We start from the raw sequence: 9,915 nt of genomic DNA on the forward strand, positions 1-9,915 counted from the left end.
ACTTTTAACAGTATTCCAGTTATATCACGGCGTGTCAGCTTAATGTGGGAGGAAAGCCCGAAGTAATGCAGGTCTAAGACGTTTACCACTTCGGTGAAACCCACGAGCACGAGTATGGTGCTGACAAACCTAGAAACAAAATTTGGGCGAACCGGGATTCGAACCCACAATCATAGCTTTCTGGCGTGCCCAAGGGACGCAACTCTGTACAGCGAATCACGGCGCCTTCGACGACTGGGCCACCCTTGCCCCCCTTATCTTGTGATTATGGCAATGGTATGGAGCTTCTACATTAATATTTGAATTTCTATATTTTTTATTTGTTCGGGCATCTAAACACAAAAAAAGACAAACCCGACGATAACAAATCCCGATAGGTTACAAAGTCTATGCAGAGCCTATGACAGAGACAACTAGAATGAATATATCATTTTAACCTTTAACACTTACAATGAGCAATGACGTAAGGGGTAGTCATGTGATATCAAGCTCCTTTCCAGCGCGTGACACTTCGTAACACTCTCGGTAACATCGCTGCCACCAGTGTGGACGCGGCCATTACCAGAATCTTGAAATTTGCCCTTTAACCCCATATGTAGTAACGTTTATACTTTTGTTTATGTCTTTGGGAATGCCATCATATTTCATTTTGAAAAGGTTTACGACTGACCATGTTTTCCAGATGAATTTACTTTGTTGTTTTAATAATCAGATTGGTTCGAGATTGCAGACTAACGGAAAATCAACCAACTTCTCCCTTACATTATTACTATATCAATTAAAGATGATAGTTTTAATGAAATAGAAATTCAAATTGACAAACAAAGAAAGTAATTTAGCAGCGGTAAGTGTATTCGGCGTCACGACAGTCGTCACCTGTTTGTAAACATAACGGTCATTCGGTTGCGAGTTCATTTATCAGAGTGGGGAGTTATGACTTGTGGCAGCGAGCTTGATTTGACATTATATATTGTCATCACGTGACATGTTTGTTGATGTTCTAAGCGACACGAGTCGTGATGACCTTGACCGACTTTCCACAGATGTAACAAAACAGTGCAGAAAAACAGTTTTAAGTTAATCTAGTACGCGGTCACCAATATAGGTTTTCCATTTCTCTCGTCCGGTCAAAGAATTGCATCTGACCGATGATTCGGGGGAGGGGAAGGGCGTTCAGCGGTCGATGATGTTTTCAAATTACAATGGTCCCCGAGGTTGCAATCAACAACCGGTTTGTACCAAGACACACTGGCTGTTTATCAGGGCGGCCTCCGCATCCTGTATTACCAGATAGCATAATCTGCACGACGACAGTGTGTTGACCCTAACGCCAAGGACGCGTGCATCTCGTACAATGGTGTTTTAGAACGGGTGAATTGTGTCACATACTGCTTCGCCTATAACTATCAACATGTAAACACCTTGTTATCTGTTGTGTTGATTTGTTTACACATAACAGCTGATTGTGTTATCGGTATGACGTGTGCATCTACTCCGTATGAGGTAAATCATGAGTGTCGTGGTCGACATGTGTGAAGTACACACGTGGGGTATCTTCAAGGTTGGTTTGGTTGGTTGGCTTGTTGTTTTACGCCGCACTCAGCAATATTCCAGCTATACGACGGCGTTCTGTAACTAATCGAGTCTGGACCAGACAACCCAGTGATTGAGATCATGAGCATCGATCCACGCTATTGGCATCGATGACATGCTTCAACCAAGTCAGCGAGCCTGACCACCCGATCCCGTATCTTCAAGGTGTGTTAGCTTGTGAGTTTTGTTTAACACCGCTTTCAGTGAGTTAGTTAAAATTTAAAGTCCCATCGGCAGTATTTCAGCCATATCCTGACTTTCATAGCTTATATACATAATAAATACATTTAAACTATAAAAACCTGTCAACGGACAGTTGTTTGTTTGTTTGTTGTTTAACGTCACATTCAGCAATATTCCAGCTCTATGACGGCGGTCTGTAAATAATCGATCGAAGGTTTCTGGCGTGCACAAGGAACGCAACTCTCCACAGCGAATTGCGGCTACTTAGACGACTGGGCCACCGTGCTCTTTCAAGGAAATACCTATGTATTAGTCAGTTAGGGGACAAAGAAATAACAGCATTAGAGAAAAGAAGCTGGATAAAAGGATTCTCAGTTCGTTAACTAAAGCCCAACTGAATTCCCACGACCGATTCACGCATTCTTTCCATGACACAAGGGTATTACACAACGCTATAACACAGCACGAGGCTAGGATCCCGTCAGAAGGTAATGACACAAGGCAAGGGCACGAGGCACGGGGCATTGACGGGAAGCAATAACAGGAAGCAATGACACGAGGCAATGCCACGTCGCAATGCCATAGGCAATGATAGGAGGCAGTGCCAAAGGAAATAACAAGAGGCAATCACAAGATCAATGACGGGAAGCAATGACAGGAGGCAATGACACGAGGCAATGACACGAGGCAATGCCACGTCGCAATGCCATAGGCAATGATAGGAGGCAGTGCCAAAGGAAATAACAAGAGGCAATCACAAGATCAATGGCGGGAAGCAATGACAGGAGGCAATGCCACGAGGCAATGAAAAGAGATGGGAAGCAATGACGAGGCAGTGACACGAGGCAATGCCACGTCGCAATGCCATAGGCAATGATAGGAGGCAATGCCAAAGGAAATAACAAGAGGCAACAATCACAGGAGGCAATGACGGGAAGCATGACAAGAGGCGATCACAGGAGACACTCACAGGAGGCAATCACAAGCGGCGACAACAAGAGGCAATGCCACGAGGCAATCACAAGAGGCAAAAACACGAGGCAATCACAAGAGGCAATGCCACGAGGCAATAAAAGGAGGTGATGAAGTCATGGTGACATCATCGACGAACAACATCACAAAAGCCTTCCGTCGTAATTTGTAGAAGGTGAGCTACAGAAAGATTCAAAAGTTGTTTGCCATCTATGTACATCTAAGTCAGAAAGGTTGAGGTCATCTGGGCATGTGGACAGTACATATAGGGGAAATGTATCAGATAGGCACATAAAAATAGTTACATGTGTCCACTGGCAGTTGTCCCCCTCAGATTCGCTAATCATTCGTGACATCGATTTGGAATACGGAATGGGTCCTGGTTGAAGTGCAGAAGGGACAAGGTAAACTTAATTACAAATTATAGGTCGGTTGAGTAGGCGAGGGCATAAAGGTGCCGTGTTATATCAACTACCCACTCAGTATAAAGTAAGGAAAAAGTAGGGCAGAAAATATATGACACTTTGAATAAATATCACATGCTAATGCTCCATATATTTTCTAAACTACCGACGACGTACAGTAAACATGGCTTTATTGTTTATTCGTTTGTTTGTTGCTTAACGCCGCACTCAGCAATATTCCAGCTATATGATGGCGGTCTGTAAATACTCAATTCTGGACCAGACAATCCAGTGATTGACATCATGAGCATTGATATATACAATTGGGATACGATGACATGCATCAACCAAGTCAGCGAGCCTGACCACCCGATCCCGTTAGATGCCTCGTACGACAAGCATGGGTTGCTGAATATCAATTGTAACCCTGATCTTCAAGAGGTGGCATGGTATTTATTTGTGCCACGTAATATAAGCCAATTCCAGTATTAGTCACATCAATTTCATTGCAAGTTAACATGATTAAGAAATGTTAATAAAGTTAAATATAATAATTTAATTAATTCAGTTAATTCAAAAGCTTCCGTATAGAACTAACATGGCGACTGATAGTACTTCAAGTTAACAAGTTCATTTAGGCTGTAACCCCATCCCTGGTGTAGTGGATCAAGCGTCTGACGAAAAAGCGGAAGGTCGGTGGTTCGATCCCGATCGCGTTCTACCATACCAAAAGACGTTATAAGATGGTACTTGTCGTTACCCTGCCTGGCGCTAGGTAGTAAAGGGGTAAAACAAGCACAGAATAGTTTGGAGTCAGAATACTGTGTCTGAGAGGGGTGTCCACGTTAAACTACGGTATTGTACGTATCTCGGTAGCACTACAAAACCGTCATCAGTCCGGACTACTAGAAGCAGCCACACACACACACACACACACACACACACACACACACACACACGTGTGTATGCACGTCGCTATATCAATGCAATATTCTTGAACGTGACGTTAATCTCTATGTCGCCTCACCTTATTAAGGCGGGACCAAGAGCCTTCGTGCATAGGTGTGTGTACGGTGGCCCATAAGGGACATGGAGTCTTTTTTTCAATATTTTTAAAATTTCACTTACTGTAATCGTAACCTTTTGCAAATTAACACGATTTGTCATACAAATCATGTATAAAGAAGATATTGAATCGCTAAAAAGTGAAGCGAAAATGTCAAAAACTAAAATGAAAATGTCAAAAACAAAAACGAAAATGTCAAAAAAAAAAGCGAAAATGTACGGTGGCCAATAAGGGACATGTAGTCTGTTTTCAATATTTTGATATTTCACTTACTGTTATCGTCAACCTTTTGCAAATTAACACGATTTGTCATACAAATCATGTGTAAAGATGATATTGAATCGCTGAAAAGTGAAGCGAAAATGTCAAAAACTAAAATGAAAATACAGAAAACTATTTCCACCGCGGTGATAACATTTCAACCGAGGTGAAATTCGTGCATAGGTGTGGGAGTTTCGAGACAATACGTGCTTGGTCATTCGTACCTAATGCAAATGACCTGTAATTATGGGAAATAGTTGACGTCACACACCAACATACACTGGTCAGTCACCTCGAAGTGTCATTGGCTGGGATTGGTCAGTTTGCCGTTCTGCTGTCAGGGTCAGTGCCCGGTACATGATGGTCAGTGTAACTATGCGAGGGAGATCAACATGTAGCTGGTCGGCTGTTGGCCAAGGCTGGTCTAATTACAATAACTACGCAGTGACCTTGTATCACCAGGTGGTACGGTAGTCAAGACTCGCACATGAATGATTTAAGGAACAAACGACGACTGAGAGTTGTTTATCGTTCGATAAAACACTGCAGGGAGAATAAACCATGAGGGACGAAGCCCCTTGTAGTTTATGCTCCCTATTGTACGCTAAAATTCGACCACGAGTCGTTTATTTCTTATATGAGATATCAATATTATGTTGAGCATCTTTAAGGATGATGATGAAATGTACATGGGTTTTTTTAATATTTACCCGTATTTTGATAATGATTACTCCCTCAAAAGATTCCGACATCGGCATTTAATGCACTGGGCCCCGTTCCACAAAGCGATCTTAGCACTAAGGTGATCGTAAGTCCCATACTTAAACATAGGTTTACGATCATCGTAGCGCTAAGATCGTTTTAAGAAAGGTGGGTATTTCCCGGATACACAATCCTTACGTCGATCACCTGTACCTTTTCTCCCAATGACGATTGGCATATCTCTTCTGCTTTTGGATGCGATCGTTCGGCCGTCTCGTTTATCTGCACTGCCCAGCTAAGTCTTTGAGAAACAACTCACAAGACGCTCTCCTCTGAAAAAATAACGACGTCCAATATACGGCGTCATCAAGTTGCGAGCCCATGTTCGAATCTCCAGAAATGACGTTATGACAGAATAATGTTTTATCGTGAAATAAACCACACTTCGTTCTTTATTGTTCTTTCCGATGTATCGCGTAGCTATCTTATACATGGCGTTAATGAGCAACCGACAATGCAACTTGTAGTTTATAGTTATATGTAAGTTGCCTGTTAGACTTGCACAAGTCTCTAAAGCAATGATTATTGGTTTAAATCATAATTTCTAGATTTATAAGATTTTTTACAAGTTGTGCCTGTAAGTGACTCAACCCATGTTTGCCGTAAAAGGCGGGTGGTCAGGCTCGCTGGCATGGTTGATGCATGTCATCGTTTCCCAAATAAATGGATCGATGCTCATGATGTCAATCACTAGATTATCTGGTCCAGACTCGATTTTTTACAGACTGCCGTCGTATACTGAAATATTGTTGCTAAATACATGTGAAGTGGGTATTTAATAAATCCCAGGAGAATTGAAAGATACATTTACGATTATGAAAATAGTATTCCTACTGAGACTGGCTTCATCATGACGTCAGTAATTGTGCAATGATTCTAATTGAAAGTTGTCAAATTGTGCACTTCAAAACAGTGTTAAACAACAAACAAACAAATATAAGAGACTGGCGTCCTTGAACTGTCCGCTTATCTAGACTTCAGGATAGCATTACCACCCCCATGGAGTTATCATTCAGTACAGCCTTGGAGCAAGGCTAGTTGCCTGAGATAGTGTAGTGTGTGGGAGATGACGGGTACGATGTCATGGACACTGGGCTTAAGATGATTTATCTAGACTAATATTTAGTCTCTGAAATCTTATATTACACAATATCCTTCTTGACTCTAAAAACATTAAAAAAAATCCCTATGCTGTGGAATAGAGCTAGTTTGAGCTGGCTAGACTTGCTTTTGTATGCATTTCTAGATTTACTCTTTTTTTCATAAAATAAATATATTCCACGGTCATGGTGCAGGAATATGATTTATCAGATGGTGTGAGATAATACATTGATTATTATCTGAGTGTGTTTCGTCGACATAATACATATTTATTTATTCCAAATATTTGATATTTATGCTTTAAAAACACCCGAGGGTAAAAGCCTCTTTATTAATCGGGCCAAAGAATACATACACCTAAATTGGATCCAAAATGGATTTAAACAATATATTACAAACGTTCGGAATCGTTACAAGGATGAAAACAGTCGCCGAAACACTGCGTGTCCAAAACACAACCATGAGACCCGTATAAAAACCTTCACCATCGAATAACCATTTCTTGTTTTATTTTAGCCGCCGGGGGCACGGGTTGCCCAGTCGACTAAGGCGCCGCGTTTCGCTGTGCAGCGTCCCTTGGGCACGCCAGAAACCTATGATTGTGGGTTTGAATCCGGGCTCGCACCAATTATGTGTCTAGGTTTGTCAGCACCATACCCGTGCTCGAGGGTTTCACCGAAGTGATAAACGTCTGAGACCTGCATCACTTCGGGCTTTCCTTTCACATTAAGCTGACACGCCGTGATTTGACTTGAATACTGTTAAAAGCGGCGTTAAACCCAACTCATTCACTCACTCATTTTAGCCGCCATCAAACATTGATATATACATTCTTTTGCCTGGTAGTTTTAGATAATATCATTGGTAAAATAATCAATGTTTATAAGGTAATTTCGCTCAATGAAGTAAGTTCAGAAACTGCGTATGAATATAGTGTTTGAGTGAAGTAATTATTATATAGTGCCAAATGATTTGCAGCCATGTTTGTTTACATAATCACCCACCCATCGGGCACCCTGTCTAAATTTATTGGTTTGGAAACGTCAGTCCAATTGTTAATTTATATGTTAAGGGCAGGTAGACATTGAATATATGTATGGAGATTAAAAGTAGTCCCTGCTTGGTGCACACTCCGGTGTCGTGGTGACTTAGCATAACAACACTGCAAACAGGCTAATTTGCATGTCACGTGACCGGACCTTTTTCTTGCTTGTAAACAAACGCGCATATGCAGAAATCAGAACAGACTGGCCTAATGCAATCCTTTCGGTGCGCTTTACATACTGTTTAGCATGAGTATAGATGGACGTTCGACTCCAACTGAGACAGTGAGGTGCATGACAATATATATTTATACATCAAAGTGACCGTATCGCTAGCTCTCCGTAGGGCTTCGCTCACAGCACGTGTAGCCGAACAACCAATCTAAACAAAGGATAACTGAGCAAGTGTAAATAGTTCTTCAAGTTTTAGGACATTTTCTGAATGAAAGTTGACTATTCTATGATATGTTTATCTACATGTGTAGACTTGTCAAATATTAAACAGATGAAAAACATATGCAATATCTTGAATGGACTGTGTAAGATGTGACGAATCGTCACATGGCGCTGGCCTGTGGCAGAGGTACTGTGCTGGCTGCATGGAACTCTGGGTAGGACAGTGTGTGCTTGGTGACCTCATTTGGATATTTGTAGTAGTGGTAGCAGCAGCAGTAGTAGTAGAGGGTAGTAGTAGTAGTGGTGGTGGTAGTAGTAATAGTGGTAGCAGCAGCAGCAGCAGCAGCAGCAGCAGTAGTAGTGGTAGCAGCAGTAGTAGTAGTAGAGGGTAGTAGTAGTGGTAGCAGTAGTAGTAGTAGTAGTAGTGGAAGCAGCAGTAGTAGCAGTAGAGGGTAGTAGTAGTAGTGGTGGTAGTTGTAGCAGCAGTAGTAGTAGTAGTAGTGGTAGTAGTAGTGGTAGTAGTAGTAGTAGTAGTTGTTGTGGTAGTAGTAGTAGTGGTAGTACTACTACTAGTAGTAGTGGTAGAAGTAGTAGCAGCAGTAGTAGTAGTGGTAGCAGTAGTAGTAGTAGTAGTAGTAGTAGTGGTAGTTGTAGCAGCAGCAGTAGTAGTAGTAGTGGTAGTGGTAGTAGTAGTAGTTGTTGTTGTTGTGGTAGTAGTAGTAGTGGTAGTAGTAGTAGTGGAAGTAGTAGTGGTAGTAGTAGTAGTAGAAGTAGTAGTAGTAGTAGTAGGTAGTAGTAGTAGTTGATGTTGTTGTTGTGGTAGTTGTAGTAGTAGTAGTAGTAGTAGTAGTAGTAGTAGTAGTAGTAGTAGTTGTTGTTGTTGTTGTTGTTGTTGTAGTAGTGGTACTTGTGGTAGCAGCAGTAGTAGTAGTAGTGGTAGTGGTAAAGGACCGTTATTTCCGACATGACGCCAGGTCTTCAGGAAAGCAGGGAAGGTATCTTGCCCTGCAGACACCGTGCAGGAAGGCCAACATCACAGACAGGTGTTCTGAATTCCTGCCAGTGCAGATAGATCAAACACGGTGCAAAACCTTGGAATTGAGTAAGATGCTATATTTTGTAGATATGGGTTAATATCCCTCAAAATGTATAAGACAGAAACTAGGAACTAGATCGATGAATTTGAGAATTAACCATTTTATGTTGACGTAGCTGAAGAAGCCGTTATTTAGGTTCGCGGAATTCCGACTATTTGACCAACTTACTTCTATGGTACAGACAGTTGTCAGTTCCATTTGTTAACGGCCTAAACACGTGGCTTCCGTGATCACTTCGTGTAACTTCTGTCAGTTAGGAATGTGTCAGTCTTAGCGCTATGTATAATAAGATGCAAATCTCAGTACTTGTGGGTTACTGTGTTGTATACGTTCGCGACATCTCGGGTCATTCCGGGAAAAAACCGAATGGCGATTTGCAGGTTACGGAAATGGTCGAATGGTGACGATTGTACTTTGTGAATATCAAGGAATGTTTTGCCAGTATATCAATAGCAGCGTATACAGTTGAGTACAAATAGGTTATTACGTTCAAATAGACTATTATAAAACAAACTTTAGGAAATGTTTAATTAAAAATAATTTTAGAAAGAAATACTCGGGCACTTAAGAAGCTTACAGTATCTTAATATTAGGCCAAGAGCTGAAAAAAGGCTGCTAAAAGAAAGCTAGCTAAAGGCTGCTAGTTTTAATGTTTCAGTAAATATCTGCTATGAGGTCTGCTCTTAGCAGTATTGAAGCAATATCACAGCAGGGGACACCAGACATGTGCTTCACACGTTATAGCCATGTGGGGAATCGAACCCGTTTCTACGGCGTGACGAGCGAACGCTTTGACTGTTTGGCTTCCCCGCCGCCTCTTAATTCTGTCCGCTAAACGTCCGAAATCCTCCACTTGACGCCGGTCGGTGACACTTGGATGAAAACCACGAAAACGGTAGCTGCAGACAGACCAAGGGTGGTAATTAGGTCGAGTCCGGGATTCGAACTCGCAACCAGGGCTTCCCGACAGAGCAAAGTATTGGGGATTAATCAAAAGCACGAAACCGCGACAACAGCAATTTACACTTTGGTTACGT

Source organism: Haliotis rufescens, unplaced genomic scaffold (genome assembly GCF_023055435.1).
Source record: "Haliotis rufescens isolate VD_foot unplaced genomic scaffold, xgHalRufe1.0.p SCAF_13, whole genome shotgun sequence".
Taxonomy (NCBI): Eukaryota; Metazoa; Mollusca; class Gastropoda; order Lepetellida; family Haliotidae; genus Haliotis; species Haliotis rufescens.